General features: G+C 37.8%; 1 pseudogene; it reads left to right on the top strand.

Moving 5' to 3' along the window:
- Positions 1 to 13,361: 13,361 nt before the first annotated feature.
- Positions 13,362 to 15,854, top strand: LOC116106603 (annotated as a pseudogene).
- The last annotated feature ends 3,269 nt before the right edge of the window (positions 15,855 to 19,123 follow it).

Genomic DNA, 19,123 nt, shown 5'->3' on the forward strand with positions numbered 1-19,123 from the left:
TTCCCAATCGGTCAACTCTATAGGTACTGGTTGACTAATAAGCTTTGATGGTCTGTGATACATGACCTTCTATACACGACTGTTATGGTTTAATTTATAACTTTTAATTAATTATCAATTACCTTTTTTTTTTAAATTTATTTTTGGTAAAGTTAACTTTATATTTGGCCGTCTGACCAGTGATCTGTGGGTCATTTTTTAGTTCAAGTCTTTGTTGGAAGAATTTTCTCACCATTGACTAACATGAAACACAATGTATAGAAAAAGATAATTTCTACGTCTTTAAGTCGTCCATCTAGTTTTGTCATAACCATAATCACGCAAGCTTCCAATTCATATTTGTTTTTTCAAATCTCAGAAAGGAGGATCATGAAGGCGAAGAACCATCAGCTCTTTCAAATAAAATATACAAAGCATACGTTACTGTTTCAACTAATAACATTTCAAAATTCAAATTTAAACTTACTACACCTACTAAAACACGTACAAGCATGAGAGAAACTACACTTAACCAAACCTAATACACCTAAACATGTCACTGAATCAAACCAACACAGTGACCAAAAAAACTACTTCTGCATGAATTGCGGGAGATCAACTTGCGGTACACTGCAGTTCAAAATTCTGCCACCTTTCTTCATTTCCAGCATGATATCACGTTTCAACACTCCTCCTTGATATCATTGCTGGAAACACCAAGTTTGAACTGAAGATATTCAAACTTGGCTTTGGACAACAGCTTAGTCAGAATATCAGTGACCTGTTCTTCTCCTCGGCAGTGTATCAACTCAACTTCATGATCTTGCACAACTTCCCTTACTGCATGGTATTCTATCTTAATATGTTTTGTACGGCCATGATTAACTGGATTTTTTGCCATAGAAACTGTAGACAAATTGTCACAGAAAATTACAATAGGCTGTCTCTAAGTTTGGTTAAGATCATTCAAAATCTTCCTGAGCCAAATGGCTTGGTTCACGGCAGCAATATCAGAAATGCATTCTGTTTCTGCTGTTGACAGAGCTACCGTTGCCTGCCTTTTGGAAAGCCAACACACAACACCTGTATTTAAGAAAAATACATAGCCGGATGTACTCTTTATATCATTAATTGATCCAGCCCAGTTACTATCCAAATATCCCACAAGCTGAAAACTTTTAGATTTCCTGAACTACACAGCAAGTCTAGGATTACCTTTAATATATCTGAGCACCCTCTTGGCTGCCCTAAAATGATTTTCACTTGGATTAGTCATAAACCTGGAGAGGAGACTTGTAGCACACATTAAGTTAAGCTTGGTTGCTATTAGATACAGCAAATAGCCTATTAAGCTTCTGTACAAACTCTCATCCACCCTGACAGCCCCGTCCTCTTTGCTCAATTTTTGAGTAGCAACCAGAGGAGTATTGACTGGCTTGCATTTATCCATGCCAAACTGTTTAAGGATCTCCACAGCATACCTCCTCTGATTGACAAATATCCCACTTGAAGTTTGATTAATTTCCATACCTAGGAAGTAAGACATTATCTCGAGATCTGTCATTTCAAATTCACAATTCATTGCTTCTTTAAATTCATCCACCCTACTTGGACTACTGTTGGTGATGAGAAGATCATTAACATACAGTGAAACAATGATCAATTCACCCTCCACGTTTCTTACATATAATGTATGTTCATTGGGACTTCTCAAGTAACCCAAGCTACTCAAATATTCATTGATCCTACTTTACCAAGCTCTAGCAGCCTGTTTTAGGCCATACAAGGCCTTTCTTAAAAGATACACTTTATTCTCTTGGCCTTGAACCTGGTACCCATCCGGTTGCTCAACATAGATCTCTTCATTGAGCCATCCATTTAAAAACGCAGACTTGACATCAACTTGGAATATTTTCCATCCGAATTGTGCCGCAAGAGAAAGTAACAGCCTGATCGTGTCAAGCCTTGCTACCGGTGCAAATGTATCATGAAAATCAATTCCATGTCATTGAGCAAATCCCTTGACAACCAACCTTGCTTTGTGCTTATGTATTGAACCATCAGGATTATATTTCTTCTTGAAAATCCACTTGACTTGAATCACATTCCTATCCCTTGGTCTGTCCACAAGCTTCTAGGTCTGATTTTTTTCTATCATTGCCAACTCCTCCTGCATAGCAACTCTCCAAGCTTTAGATTTTGCTGCTTTAGTGAAGTTAGTTGGTTCAAGCGTGGCCAAATTACACCTCTCATAAACCTCAGCCAATGAACGAGTACCTCTAATCGGGAGCTCTTCTTCAGTTTCACTTGCATCTTCTTCAGCTGTTTCATCACCAACCATATCAATCTGCCGTGGACTTTCTTCTTCATCAACTTTGTTCTCTTCCCAATTCCAAACACCTTTCTCATCAACCCTTATATCTCTAGTAACATGAATCTTTTTGGTTTCTAGATTATACATTCTACAAGCCTTGGAATTATTACTATATCCAATGAAAATGCCTATAGTTGCGTTGTCATCCAGCTTCTTCCTCTTGGCTGTTGGAACCAATACATAATAGGTGCTGCCAAAGACCCTTAAATGATCCACAGCAGGTTTGATCCCATACCAAGCTTCATAGGGAGTTTGGTTGATCAAGGCTTTTGTGGGAAGCCTATTTAGTAAATAAACTGCAGTGTTTACAGCTTCTGCCCAAAAAAATTTCGGCAGCTTCTTCTCAGCCAACATACATCTTCCCAACTCCACAACGATTCTATTCCTTCTCTCACTTACTCTATTCTGCTGTGGAGTATAAGGACTGCTGAATTGATGCTTGATTCCTACATCTATGTAGATTGTTTCAAACTCTTTTGATGTGTACTCACTCCTATTGTCACTCCTCACCATTTTGATACTCAAACCAGTTTGGTTTTCAACCAACTGCTTAAACCTTCCAAAAACTCTAGCCACTTCGTTTTTTTGCTTCAAGAAATACACCCAACACATTCTAGTTTTATCATCAATGAATAAGACAAAATAACAACTCCCATTCAAGGAAGGTGTTTGCATAGGGCCACATACATCTGTGTGGATGAGTTGGAGTTTTTCTGAAGCTCTCCAAGCTTGGTTCACGGGAAAAGATGGTCTGCTTAGCTTGCCAAGATGACATGCATGACACATGGTGTTTACTTCATCAATTTTGGATAGGTTCAGAACCATCTGTTTGGTTTGAGCTTGCTTGAGACCGTGGTAGTGATAATGGCCAAAATGCTTGTGCCATATTTTAGATTCATCTAGCTTAACACTATGAGCTCTGAATTCTGAATTTTTCCAGTCAATGGGAAAGCTTTTTCCCATCATTCTAACTCTCATAAGTTCACTGCCCTCACTATCTAGTATCTTACAAGATTGATCCTAAAAATGTAGGACATATTTTCTCTCTAACATTTGTCCTACACTAAGTAAACTTTGATTTTATTCAGGAACATAAAGCACATCAAAAATCAGCTTAGTACCTGATTGAGTTTGCACAGCCACATCACCTCTCCCTTTAACATCCACAAATTCTCCATTCCCTATCTTGACTTTGGATTGAAACGTCATGTCCAAGCTGATGAAGCTTTGCAAATTTGGAGTCATATGACTTGTGCATCCATTGTCAATCAACCAGGTTTCATTGTATGATGAGGCAGACCCGCAGGATGCCACAAATAACTGCTCAGCTTCCTACCCTTGCTGCAAATCTTCAACCATCTGAGCTTGCTGCTAAGAGGATTCCCCTTTATTTTTACAAACTCTCTCTATATGGCCGAATTGTTTGTAGGCTCTACACTGAATTCCTAGTCTGAACCAACATGGTTTTTCCGAGTGTCCTTTCTTCTTGTAGTGGGAACACGGTGGATACTCTTTTATCCCACCATGTTTGTTCCACTGACAGTTAGCTTTCTCTTTCCCTTTCTTATCTCCTGCATTTCTCTTATTTCCAACCTGCACAAACTTCCCTATATGTGTTGCAGCGATAGCACCTTCACCCGCGTTTTCCAGCCTTAAAAGCCTCATTTGTTCTCGAGCTTGTAAAGAATGGACTAGCTCAGTAAGTGTTATTTGAGTCAGGTATTTAGAATCCTCAAGAGAGGAGATTTTAGCTTCAAACCTTTCAGGTAGGCTTACTAACACTTTCTCCACAATTCTTCTATCCGTCAACTCCACCCCAAGCAATCTAATCTTATTAACCACATTCATTAATCTATCAACCTTACCTTCTCAGTTTCTTGCATTTTTAGCAACTTAAATTCTCTTCTCAGGTTCAACACCTTCATGCCTCTTATTGTATCACTACCTGTATACTCTTCTCTCAACTTCTCCCATGCTTCCTTTGGTGTTTCATACGCCATGTTCCTTGTGAATACAAGGTCAGCCACTGCTGCATGAATGTGAGAGAGAGCTCTCGATGCCTTGGCAGCCTCTTTTTCATGCATCTTGATCTGATTCAGGGTAGGATTCGGTCCCAAGTGAGGCAGTTGATGATTCTCCTCCACGTACTGCCACAGACCCTGTCCACGAAGGAATGCTTTAATCTTGACTGCCCATATGTGGTATTGCTCGCCATTAAAGACTGGAGGCTGTGCCATCGAAACTGAATGTTTTGAGTTTTGACAAAGAGAGTGACGAAAACTGGGGTTGAAAGTGAGAAGAAAGAAGATTGAATTATTAGGCTGTCTAAGATCAATTAAAGCTCTGATACCATTTGTTAGTTTTGCATGGAAACAAAGAGAAAAACAGATGAACTAAAGATAAACAAGAGACTGCAATAATGCACTGTTTTTGATTCAAAAAGCACAGGTAAAAATATACAAAGCATACATTACTGTTTCAACTAATAACTTTTCAAAATTCAAATTTAAACTTACTACACCTACTAAAACACATATAAGCATGAGAGAAACTACACTTAACCAAACCTAGTACACCTAAACATGTCACTAAATCAAACCAACACAGTGACCAAAAAAATTGCTTCTGCATGAATTGCGGGAGATCAACCAGCGGTACACTCCAGTTCAAAATTCTGCCACCTTTCTTCATTTCCAGCATGATATCACATTTCAACAGAATGCTCATATAATGATAGTGTTTAATTTTTCCAATGGAATGTGTAAGTAATTTAATTTTTCCAATGGAATGTGTAAGTAAAATAAAAGATACTTTTGTTTTGTTCTGTACACTATGGCTGTCTTTGTGTAATACTTTAGTGAAAATTTGATTACCAATGTGCAAGGAGAGTAATGATTCACCATTTGAAGTTCATCTTTAATTGCTATTGGGAGCTGATTTATGTATCTTTAAAGTAATGATTCACCATCCAAAGTCGAACGGCTAAGAGAAGACTGAAATTATTTACATGTTTCCATTATGTTAAAGAGGACTCAAGCCTTATTAACTGAATTCCAGATTCATTCACTAATGATATGGGATTTGATAATTCTGTGGTAGGTGATACAAACATGCACTTACACTTGTATATGAGTATATGTTTAATGGTTCTCTTGATAGTATCCCATTTTGAAAGAAAGTAAAGTCGAAGAATTTAGCCAGGTGAAAGGATCCATGAAATTTCTTTAGGAATAGCTTTGTGGAATTGGTAGAATTTTGTGAATTCCTTACTTCCTTTTGATGAAAAAATAGTTCAATATTTAAACACTGTCTACTAATTTATAGTCTAGCAAATTCTAAATGGAAAACTGGGCTTGTTGAGCTTTTTATGTAAACAAGGAATTGAATCTAAAGAAACAGAAATATCTTTTTATGTCATACTATATATTTTTATTGCAACATTTTAACCATCTTGTATCTGCTTCCCTTTTTGGTTGGGGAAAACTTTAGTGAACTGCACTGAGATGATCTATTTATCTTGGGCTACCAGACCAGTTGAGTGTGTAAGTTGTGATAAATTTTTTCTTTATGTAATAGATTATGATACATCAATGGATGCGCTTCCTTCAGTTGCAGAACATACAAATTATTTGGTGTTTTGACTGAATTTGATCTGCAGAAAGCTATCATGCTATGATGGAATGATTTTGAATATGGATGCCAAGGCTGGAAGAAATCAGGGGATTTCTGTCATTTGAACATTACAAGCAATTCAAAAATCTGTTTTGAAACAACCACGTGAGACAAGGCTCTCTGTTTTTTGATATACTCTGTATCTTTAATTTATTTCAGCCTCTTCTCCTCTTTTTGTCATTTAAAATCGGAATTCATTTCTTTGTTATACTTTGTGCGTGGAGCAACATTCATATAATTTGTAATCTGAGTTATTTTTTTTTCTTTTGAAATGCAGATCGTCGGGGTCCTTGAGCTAAAATTTATGTATCCACATCTACATTTATTGGAGGTCTTCTTGTTTTTGCATTAGTGATATTTCTTGGTTATAGATCTGGGAAATCTGAAAAGGAAAAGGATATTCAAGTAAAGGTAGAGACGTTCCGGGAAGACTACATGACCCTCAATCCAACTACATATACTTACAGGGTTACAGTGAGCTTAAGAAAATAACTAGTAAATTTAAGCACACACTCGGTCAAGGTGGTTATGGAAGTGTCTTCATAGGAAAACTTTCTAACAGAATTCTGGTTGCGGTTAAGATGTTAGAAAATTCAAAAGGAAATAGAGAAATTTATCAATGAAGTGGCTACCATTGGTGGGATACACCATTTAAACATTGTTCATCTTTTGGGATTTTGCTTAGAAGGGGCATGTCACGTGCTTCTTTACAAGTTCATGCCAAATTCTTACGAACCAATCGATGTGCTTCCTTCAGCTTGCAGAACATACAAATCATTTAATATTTGGACTGGATTTGATCTGCTGAATGCTACCATGAGGGATTCGAGCACACCAAGAGTCATCCTAGGATTGAATGATTTTGAATATGGATGCCAAGGCTGCGAGAAATAGGGGGATTTTTGTTGTTTCAACATTAGAAGCAATTCAACAATCTGTTTGAAACAAACATGTTAAAATGGAAGCCTGAAATAGTGTCGTTTTGGGTAAAGGAGTACGACGTCGTTTTAGGCAAGCAACCAAATGAATCCAGACCACAGGATACACTCCAGATCTGATGGCCAGAATCAGTCACTTAGTCAACCATATATAAACTCACTTTTTTGCAGAAACGAGTAGAACATTGTTTTGGGTTTTTTCCTTTCATGCGATTTCTGAGTTAGGGTTGTGAGCTTCTTGTTATTGTGTGTGTAATCAGGTTTGAGTGGTTAGGGATCTTAATCATTCGGGTGAGAGTGTTGTTCTCTCGGGTAAGGGATTCTCATTGGGTATCTCATTAGGCTGATTGCAGTTTACATTGTACTGGTTTTGGGAGATTATAGGAAGTGTTCTAATCTTGATTCTTTGTGGTAATATATAGTAAGTGCAGCGAGCTCATACCTTTCCTGAGCTCAACGTGGATGTAGCTTATCCATAAAAGGATAAGTGAACCACAGTAATCCCTGTGTTGTCTTGGTATTCTTGTTTGAATGTTTGTGTGTTCTATCTGTGTTTGTGTTTGTGTTTGATTGTGTAACAGTGGTATCAGAGCCATTTCTTGGAGTCTAGATCTTGTGATTATCGAGTTATTGTCCTAATAGAAGAGATTTTGTGAATTAGGGTTTTGTGAAATTAGGGTTTTGCGAAATTGGGGCTTTTGCGAAATTAGGGTTTTGGGAGATTAGGGTTTCGGGAAATTTGGGGTTTTTCGAATCATTGATTCCCTTGAGTCTCAGAATAGATCTAAGGAGTCAAATCTTGACGATTCTTAGGAAAAGAATAGGATCACAAAAATCGCACAAAAGGTCAGAGCAAGAGGAACTAAGGTTTATAGTTTGGGGCTTTTACAAAACAAATCAAAATGACTGCAAACACCATCACTCGACTAGAAATAAACCAATACGATGGGAAGATCAATTTCAGAAGCTGGAAGAAGAAGATGAAAGCTTTTCTCTCACACAACAAGTCAAAATGACAACTTGATCGTGATGAATCTCTCAGACAGTGTACTTTGGAAGGTAGATGGATTCGAAACTTCACTTAGCTTATGGGGTAAGTTAGAATCTTTATATGCCTTACAGTCTGCACCGAATCTGGCTTTCTTAAAGGGAGCCTTACTCCCTTATAAAATGGATAATTCAAAGTCTATTGAGGAAAATTTAGATGAATTTCTTAAGATGAATCTATCTTTGAAAGGAACAGACCAAGAATTAGGAGAGACAAGTCTTGCCATGATACTACTAAACTCCTTAACTGATGACTACCGAGTAGTCAAGAATACCCTTCAGTACTCTGGTACTATACCCAGTGTTGATTTGATAGTTGCTAGGCTTAAGGCTAGGGAATTAGAACTTAAAACCCTTAATAGGAACAACAACACTCTGTTTATGAAGGGTAGATTAGAACCTGGTCAGTCTAGTCAATCTAGTAAAGGATTCCAGCCTAGTCATGGGGGTAAGAATAAGAAGAAATAGAAAGGAAACAACAAAGCCAAAACTGAAACTAGGAAGTGTTACTACTGTAACAAGACAGGCCATCTAAAGAAAAAGTGCTTTGACTAGAAAAAGAAACAAAAACTAGAAAATACAGAGAACAACCTGGCCATTACTAGTAACCAAACAGATGAACCAGAAGTCCTAACAGTGTCAATAGCTGACACTACAAAGAAATGGGTTTTAGATTCAGGCTATGCCTTCCATATGAGCCCTAATAGGAGTTGGTTCCAAGACTTTGAGAATTTTGAACATGAGACTGTGTACATGGGGAACAACCAAGCATGTAGGGTTAAGGGAATAGGCTGTATAACCCTTAGATTAAGTGGGGGAAAACTGATCAGGTTAACCAAAGTGAGGTATATCCCTGACTTAAAAAGAAACCTCATCTCCCTAGGCACCTTGGATGAAGCAGGCTACTGCTATAAGGTTAATAGTGGCTGGTTAAATGTCTATAAAAATGAACAACTTATCTTGACAGGAGAAAAGAAAAATGGTCTCTATATACTGTGTAGTAGTTTCTACTCTGATTGTAACAGTACAATTCTTGGCTCTCAAAACTTGTCTGTAACTGAAAAGCAACACTTAAGGTTAGGTCATGTGAGTCAGAAGGGAATGGATGTCCTAAAAAGGCAAGGACATTTTGGGAAAGACACTGTCACTAGCTTAGACTTCTATGAAAATTGTGTACTTGGTAAACAGCATAGGAATAGTTTTCCCAAGGGAGTTCCTCTAGCAAACAACTGTCTGGATTACTTACATTCTAATTTATGGGGGCCAGAAAAGGTTAAATCTCACGGTGGAAACAGTTATTTTCTCTCAATCGTAGATGACTACAGTAGGAAGGTCTGGGTATTCTTACTTAGGTCAAAAGATCAAGTTTTTGCAAAGTTTAGAGACTAGAAAACTTTGGTTGAAAACTAGTCTAGTAGAAAGGTCAAAACCCTTAGGATTGACAATGGGCTTGACTTCTGTAATCTAGAGTTTGACAAGTTCTGTAGTGAACAGGGGATCTTAAGGCATAGAAGAATCAGAAATACCCCACAGCAAAACAGGGTTGCTGAGAGAATGAATATGACACTCCTAGATAAAGTTAGGTGTTTACTAATCGCATCAAACCTCCCAAAAACATTTTAAGGAGAAACACTCTCCATAGCAGCCTACTTAGTGAATAGAAGTCCCTTTACAGCCATAGGACTAACCTGTCCAGAAGAGAGATGGTCTGGAAGAAGGCCAGAACTAGGGCACCTAAAAGTGTTTAGCTGTGCAGCTTATGCACATACAATGGGGGGCAAACTGGAACCAAGATCCACTAGGTATGTGTTTCTTGGATATCCAGAGGGCACAAAGGGGTACAGATTATGGGACAGGGAGTCACCAAGGGTCAGGATCATAGTAAGCAGGGATGTTGTGTTTAATGAGGAAGTTTTCCCATGCAAAGGAACTAACCTTGATACAAGCACCACCAAAAGCACAAAAACAGCCACTAATCAGACCAGTGCTACTCAGATTGAGGTGAAGCCCATAACCCAACAATTAAACCCACCTCAAGCTCAAGCATAAGCACAACAGCAGCCTGCAATTGTAACAACACCTGAGGAACTTGATCAAGATGCAGATGAAGAAACTGAAGAGTTCCTGGAACCTCAACAACATGAACTAACAAATTATCAGCTGGCCAGAGACAGAACAAGGAAAGAGGTAAGACCACCCTCAAGATACTCATACGCAGAACTAATTTACATTGCTCTTCTTGCAGGTGCTGAGGTGCTGAGGTTTGAACCTGATACATATCAAGAGGCCATGGAATCAAGAGATAGGGACAAATGGAGAACAACTATGGAGGAGGAAATGCAGCCCTTAAAGGTAAATGAAACATGGTCACTAGTTCCAAAACCAAGAAACCAGAAGCTAACCCAATGTAAGTGGCTTTTCAAACTTAAAGATGACATTTCCATAGCTGACCCACCTAGGTTTAAAGCCAAACTTGTGGCTAAGGGGTACACCCAAAGGGAGGGGATAGACTTCAATGAAGTCTTCTCCCCGGTGGTAAAATACAAGACAATTAGGATGATGTTGTCAGTAGTTGCATATCAAGACCTGGAACTAGAGCAGTTGGATGTTACCACTACATTCCTTCATGGAAACTTAGAGGAAAAAATCTATATGAGCCAGCCTATGGGTTTTATTGACCCTGAGTTCCCAGACCATGCATGCCTTCTTTAAAAGTCTTTATATGGGTTAACAGTCCCCTAAGCAGTGGTACAAAAGGTTTGACACCTTTATAATAGGTATAGGATTTTCTAGAAGTCAATATGACAGTGGTTTCTACTTTAAAATGGACAATAATCTGCCTATTTACTTACTGTTATACGTTGATGATATGCTATTGATTAGCAAGTCAAAAACCCAGATTAGTGAATTAAAGAAGGAGTTAAATACTGAATTCAGCATGAAAAACCTAGGGAATGCCAAGAAAATTCAAGGCATGGAAATAAATAGGGATAGGAGGAGGTTGTAATAGCCACTTTCTACTCAAATACTCATATAATATACATACCAAAATACATATGAGATAGTATAAAGAGTTGGGCCCAAATTTTTTCTTTTTATTAAACATATACATACTTTACATAAAAATTATATCAGGTACAAAAGTTATCAAAACATGGTGGACAGTGTAACCACTTACCCTTCCGTGCCGACGTCCATCTGACCGTGTCCTCACCTAGATCCTGTAAAACATAGGAAACAACGGGGTGAGCACTAAAACAATGCTCAGTAAGGAAATCCTCTACTCGTCTAACCCCGTAACTCTCTCTCTCTCTCTAATTCTTTCCTTACAAATTCTCATTTACTCTCTTTTTTGTACTTCTCTCTGTTTCTCTTTCTTAGAACTTTTTCTACTAACTCTCTATAGTAAGTCACGGCCCCATCTTACCAGGGGCACGGTAGGGACTCACTCCTGCTCTTCGTGACTTCTACTCGTTCTCAGCCGATCGGACTTGGTTATGCATGGATTCGGAACCCTTGGCCATGTGAGTGTGTAATCTTTCTCTCGAGTACTCTTGGGTATAGCCCTCATCCGCATGCACTCTCACGGGCTATAACACTTTTCTCTCTCATACTCATGCCGCTCTCTCAATGCGGCGTACATGCGGGAATACTCTACCCATTACTCACAGGTTCCCCATCGCACAACCTACTCTATTCTCTTTTCTCTTTTCTCTTTTCGAGAAGCTCACACTCAAAGTTCTCTACTCTTTTTCTACTCTTTCTCTACTCTTTCTCTAATGCATAATTAATGCATATGGATGATTTCTCTACTCTTTCTCAAGCTACTTCCCAATGCACAATTAATGCATATGGATGACTCATGCTCATTAATACACTTAGGAAATGCCAATATGAAATGTTGCAAGAATTAAGGTTCATAACTCATTCTCATACTTCTCTTAGGCATTTCATCAAACAACTCATGTGCATACAAAAACTCTTCTCTAACTACAACTCTATTTCTCTTTTTAACCATCCAAAAATGGGAGTAAGCTCCCTTCCATGGGCATAACCACTATCATAGAAGAACACTCCCAAAAGATTTACTCAATCTCATCCAACTTCATCTCAACTCATCACACATCAACACTTCTTATAAGGGAAAAGTATCCAACAAACTCAACATGAATACTCATCTCAATTTAATTTCTCAACAAGTAGGCATGTATCTCTACTCAATTTCTCCACAAGCATCATATATACATGCATAAAGAAATCTCTACTCAAGGAGTTCTTAAATTTTAGCTTGAGTTGGATTTACTTACCTTGTGATGGTGTGATTCCACTAAATCTTCTTTTTTCCTTTGGTAGATGTCTTTTCTCTACACCTTAAAACAATAACACATTAAGACCTTAACACCTTTATAGGTAAATTTCACATCTAGAGCAAGGATTCTTACCTTAGGAAGTCTTAGATCAATTCTCTACCAAGATCCAACTAAAAACCCTCAAAAATTGTTTAAAGCTTGAAGGAAGACTTGAGAGAAAATGGAGAATGGAAGAGGTGGTGGAAGAAGAATGAATGAAGGGTTTACTAATATCAAATCCTTATTATCTCATATTTTACACATGCTTTCCCATTTTGCCCTTACTCTTTCTTGAAAATTCCATCTTTGTCCTTTAATTCATTACACTCACACCCCCAATACTAACACATTCTCCATGAAATTTCCTTGCATTTCACTCTCCATTTTTCCTGCTAATTAGGGGTAGAATGGTCATTATGCTCCAAAGGAAGAATTCTCTAGAAAATTCATTAAACATTTTGTTAGGCTCTTCGCCGCAGCGAAGAACTTTCCGTCGCCTCGGCGAAACATGGCAGAACCTACACCGTGGTTGCAGCACCTCATCGCCACGGCAAAGTCTGGATTTCAAAAATTCACCAAGTCTCAACCAAAAATCAGGGCAAACACTTATCCAACGCAACATAACATTTAATTAAAGGCTAACCAACCAACCAACCATGACAACATTCAAACTCAATTGAAGCCGAATCAATGAACATTTAAGTAATACAGTAAATCTTAAGTACGTACCTCAAGTGGGGTGTTACAGAGGTGTGAACTTAGGCTGCAGCAACAATCTTATTTACTGAAACTAGTCACAAAGTTTGGCATGGCTGGTGCCAAACTGGTCTCAATGCCCTTAACCAATCAGTTTATACTTAGTAAGTCCCAATGCCCCAAAACTGAGTCAAAACTGTTGAGAATGGAGTCTGTCCCATATGCTAATGTTGTGGGGTCACTGATGTATGCCATGATAAGTACTAGGTTAGACTTAGCCTTGCCATTTTCATGTTAAGTAGATACATGTCTAACCCTGGTATGGAGCATTGGACAGCCTTAAAATGGATGCTGAAATATATAAACAGTACTGTGTGTGTTAGGCTTGAATACTATAAATGAAATACTGCATTTGATCTGGTTGGGTTTGTAGATGCTGACTTTGTAGGTGATAAGGGTACCAGGAAATCAACTACAGCATATTTCTTTATACTTGGTGGAAATTGTATAAGCTGGAAGTCGCAACTGCAGCCCATTATAGCCTTGTCTTCAACAGAATCAGAGTACATTGCAGTAATTGATGCAGTTAAAGAAGCCTTATGGCTAAAAGGAATCCTGACAGAGGCAAATCTAATTGATGGGAAGGTGACAGTGTACTCCGATAGCCAGAGTGCGATCCATCTAAGCACCAGTGTATCACGAAAGAACTAAGCACGTGGATGTCTGCTATCACTTTGTGAGGGATCAAGTTGCAAATGGAATCATTGAACTTAAGAAGGTACCCACTGGAGAAAATCCAGCAGACATGGGTACCAAGATAATCACTCCAACCAAGTTCAAGCACTGCTTGAACCTGTTGTATGTCAAGTAGTCTGGAGTGATAAAGAGCTATGCCGAAATAAAACCAAGCAAGCTGCACAGAGAGGCTATTTTAGTGCTTCCAAGGTGGAGATTGTTAAAATGGAAGCCTGAAACAGCGTCGTTTTAGGTAAAGGAGTACGACGTCGTTTTAGACAAGCAACCAAATGAATCCAAACCGCAGGATACACTCCAAATCTGATAGCCAGAATCAGTCACTTAGTCAACCATATATAAACTCACTTTTTTGCAGAAACGAGTAGAACACTGTTTTGGGTTTTTTCCTTTCGTGCGATTTCTAAGTTAGGGTTATGAGCTTCTTGCTATTGTGTGTGTAATCAGGTTTGAGTGGTTAGGGATCTTAATCATTCGGGCGAGAGTGTTGTTCTCTCGGGTAAGGGATTCTCATTGGGTATCTCATTAGGCTGATTGCAGTTTATGTTGTACTGGTTTTGGGAGATTGTAGGAAGTGTTGTAATCTTGATTCTTTGTGGTAATAGTAAGTGCAGCAAGCTCATACCTTTCCTAAGCTCAACGTGGATGTAGCTTATCCATAAAAGGATAAGTGAACCACGGTAATCCCTGTGTTGTCTTGGTATTCTTGTTCGATTGTTTGTGTATTCGATATGTGTTTGTGTTTGCTTGCGTAACACAAAACACATGAGACAGAGCTCTCTGTTTTCTGATATACTCTGTATCGTTAATTTATTTCAGCCTCTGTGCCTCTTTTTTTTCATCTAAAATATGAATTCATTTCTTTGTCATACTCTGTGCATCGAGCAACCTTCAAATCATTCGTAATCTGAGCGAATTTTTTGTTTTCTTTTGAAATGCAGATCCTCAAGGTCCTGTTGTTAAAATTGCAGTATCCACATCCACATGTATTAGAGGCCTTGTTGTTTTAGCATTGGTGATATTTCTTGTTTATAGATCTCGGAAATCTAAACAGGAAAAGGAAATTCAAGTAAAGGTAGAGAAGTTCCTGGAAGACTAAAGGACCCTCAATCCAACTAGATATACTTACAGTGAGCTAAGGAAAATAACTAGTAAATTTAAACATAGACTTGGCCAAGGTGGTTACGGAAGTGTCTTTAGAGGAAAACTTTCTAATGGAATTCCAGTTGCTGTTAAGATGGTAGAAAATTCAAAAGGAAATGGTGAAGAATTTATCAATGAAGTGGCTACCATCGATAGGATACACCATTTTAACATAGTTCGTCTTTTGGGATTTTGCTCAGAAGGGACACGTTGCACGCTTCTTTATGAGTTCATGCCAAATGGATCTCTTGAGAAGTTTATCTTCTCAAAGATTAATGAATCAACTCATCGTCTATTGAGTTGGGAGAAGCTACAAACGATTGCAATAGGTGTTGCACGTGGAATAGAGTACCTTCACCAAGGATGCAACTAGAGGATCCTTCACTTTGACATTAAGCCTCACAATGTTTTACTAGACCATAATCTTCGCCCGAAAATTTCAGATTTTGGGCTTGCTAATCTATGCTCTAAGGATCAAAGTATCATATCCATGACCGCAGCTAGAGGAACTCCGGGATATGCAGCACCCGAGCTATTCTCTAGGAACTTTGGAGAAGTTTCTTACAAGTCCGATGTATTTAGCTATGGAATGATGTTGTTAGAGATGGTTGGATGTCAGAAAAATATTGATCTTTCAATTGAGAATCAAATGAAATTTATTTTCCTGAGTGGATATATAACAAAGTGAGTCAAGGTAAAGAATTTGCTTTAGAAATTGAGGCAGATGGAGATGAAGAAATTGCCAAGAAGCTTTCAATTATGGCACTTTGGTGCATTCAATGGAATCCAAAAGAAAGGCCTTCAATGCCAATAGTAATACAAATGCTTGAAGGTGATATGCAAAGCTTAGAAATGCCTCCAAAGCCCTTTGTTTCTTCCAATGCTGAAATGGATACAATTTGATATACTAGTGAATATTTGTAGTGGGATTATTGTGGGAGGCTCCTAGCACCTCGAATTGCTGGTGTTATCAGTTTGTTTTAACTTTTGCTTGCTTGTTCACAAAAGTCATGCATGGCATAGATAAATGGGATATATTACTCCAAGAGTAATCATTTTATAACAAAAGTTACTTTTAACTAAAGTAATACATTTTATGACACATTTATCTTCTCAAAGACAATCATGTCATCTTGCATCATCAATTTTTAAACCATTCAAACAACCAAATTATTACATTTCAAAAATATAATAATTTATGCCATACAATGATGCAATATAAGATAATTTAATCAAATTAACCATCCTACATTAAAATTACCACCATCATATATAATATCATAATTCATCATATGAATGAATAATCCATAACTTTATGCTAACATCAAATTCCACCACTAAACACTTGCAACATTTGCATACACTTCATGCAAAAATATACTTTAATCAAATTAAAGGATAACACTTTTAGCATGTCAAAGCATAAATCATTTAATCAAAGTCATGGAAATGAACATGCATGAACATTTTTCTAAATAAATCATCATGCAACATTTCCTAAAACATCATTCATATACATGAATGAAATGACATTTTCATGGCAAAAATAGTCATGGCCGAAAATGACATATATGCATGCATGTAGTTTTCAACACATTTCATGCAATAATCATCATCCAAACATGCTTTAAATCATATTCTAACATACCCAAACCTATTAGAGCAAGAAGAAAAACATGTTCCAAAGATCAAGAGATGGCCGAGACATAAACATGCATCAAACATGCTTATACATCAAACAAACTCATCCAATACTAAGGCATGCTCATATAACCATTATCATTCAAACATATAAGAATGAGAAGAAGAAGAATGAACATATACCACTAATCTATGTATGGCCGAGACATGCATGTAAAGATCTATATGAAAAAAACATTTTTGAACCATATCACTAACATGCAAAACTCAACAAGTTTGATGAACATATGAACACATGGAAAATGATTTTGCTTAAAATTGACATGCAAGGAGCTTTTATCTCTGATACCATTTAAAGATCGCAGCATGCATGAAGAGTGGTGGAATGGAGAAGAAAATAAAAAAAATGGATTCAAAACCGGTTTTCAAACAAAGCTTGAAAAGAGATTATACCTACTCCTTGCTTTGGTTGATGAAGTAGCCTCAAAAGGAGAACCTCCACACTTTAACACACCTTGAGAGGTTAGAGAGTGGTCGTGGTTGAGAGAGTTTTGGTTTGTGTTTGGTGAACAATGTGATGAACAAAAATGCACCTTTTGCATTATATATACTTGGGCAATTTGCAATTTTTATTTTTCACTTCCAAGCCAATAAAATCTTATTTTATAAAGGGACCCCACGAATTTAATATGCTACCCTTTGAATAATCAATATTATCAAGGGCCCATGTAAACTAAACTAGTTACATTAACAACCCAAAATTTACCCCTTTTACCCTTTAACTATTAAAAGGTTATTTTTGTTCATCTCATTAATCTTAACACTTAAGATAAATAATTAATATAATTAATTATTTCTTGACCATTTTAACCCTTAAAATGTCACAATGATTTATGTAACATTACTATAGAAATCCCGTTATTACCCCGGAAGGTGCTAGCCCTCTTCGGATAATCATTTCTCTCTCTCATCCTTCTCAACTTCCCAAGGCTATTGGTGGACCATGTAGGTCCACGTGGATTAGCCGTGAGCGGTTCTGGATGAACCGAAACCTGTGGAGGCCCAACGACTGGTAAACATCTAGCAATGTGCCATAGTCCCTAAACCACGATGAAGATACTTCATCGAACCCATTTCAGATCATACTACCATGCAGGTAAAGTCCTCCATTGAGATATCCTAATCGAGTATGGATTGGAACGTCAAAATCCAAACTCGATCTTCTACCGAATGTCGATCAATATCCGGAACTTGTCATCACAAACTTACTTTGTATGACTAATAATAGACTCTGGCCAGAGATTAGTTTTCCGACATTTATCATGTTCGTCTAGGAACTCGAATCCGATGGAGTCAGCGGTACTCCCGATCCTATATTCGAGTCAATGGATCCCCTCTTGACCATCGTTCGTTTCCGCATATGAACAACGCATGACACATAGGCTTTATTGACGAAACATGATAGTCTCTACTTATACACGTATGAACAATGCATCCATATCGGATCCGACTACAATGCTCGGTCAAAGGACTACATCTGCATGATATAACCAAACGATAAATCATTGACTACATGCTTTTCCAAGTGATTTGTCGTTATTCGGTCACATTCGAAAAACAGTTACCAACCGTTAATCCATACCAATGCCCTAGTGACATGACTATCATCGTCATCCGTACTTATATCAACTCATGATATCTTTCGGAAGCATCCGGTATGCCTACTGTACAATATAGTTGCCCAAATTTATATTGCTTCCGTAGGGAACCCTTTTCGATAATTCATTTACCTATTAAATGAATCATCTGGACAATTGATATACATACTTTATTTTAAATGCATGACTGAATAAAGGAAGCAATTTACATATATGAATTGAAGAACTCTTTCTTCTATTATTTATGATATATATAGATACAAGACAAAATGCTCTGAAACCGACAACACGAATGGTTTCTAGGGCATACACTAATATACACTAACACTAGTGACCATTAGGACTTGGTGTGCTCACCAGCTGAGTCAGACCTTGCTTCACCAGAGAAATCCTCCTCTTCGGCATCTGATAGCACCTTAGAAATGCTCCCATTGCTTCTCTCAAATCACACAAGGTTGCTCTTGCGAAGGCTAGTCCATCAAAGCCCCTGACATCGGTGGAGATGGTGAAAAAGAAAAGGAAGGCAATCATGGAAAAAGCCTTAATTGGTAAAATCTCACCCTTTGGGTTACCTGTGGTTGAGAATAGGTTTAGAAATCACGTTGTCAAGAAGACAATTGTGAGTGAGGCCAATGTTAGGTTAGGGGACTTTAAAGAATTTCATGCTGTGATGAAAAAGCACAGATAGGTTAATATTGTCTTGGGTTTGACTACACCCATTCAAACTCTCATGTAAGAGTTTTATACCAATTTTGGCTTTCATAATGCTGACCCCAACTCCAATGAACACAATGACAGAATGTATGTCAGAGGTCATCGGGTTCTCTTTTATGAATAGGTAGTTAAGGATGCATTAGGTCTGAAAAGGGTTAA

The sequence above is a fragment of the Pistacia vera genome, unplaced genomic scaffold, assembly GCF_008641045.1.
Source record: "Pistacia vera cultivar Batoury unplaced genomic scaffold, PisVer_v2 Contig52, whole genome shotgun sequence".
Lineage (NCBI taxonomy): Eukaryota > Viridiplantae > Streptophyta > Magnoliopsida > Sapindales > Anacardiaceae > Pistacia > Pistacia vera.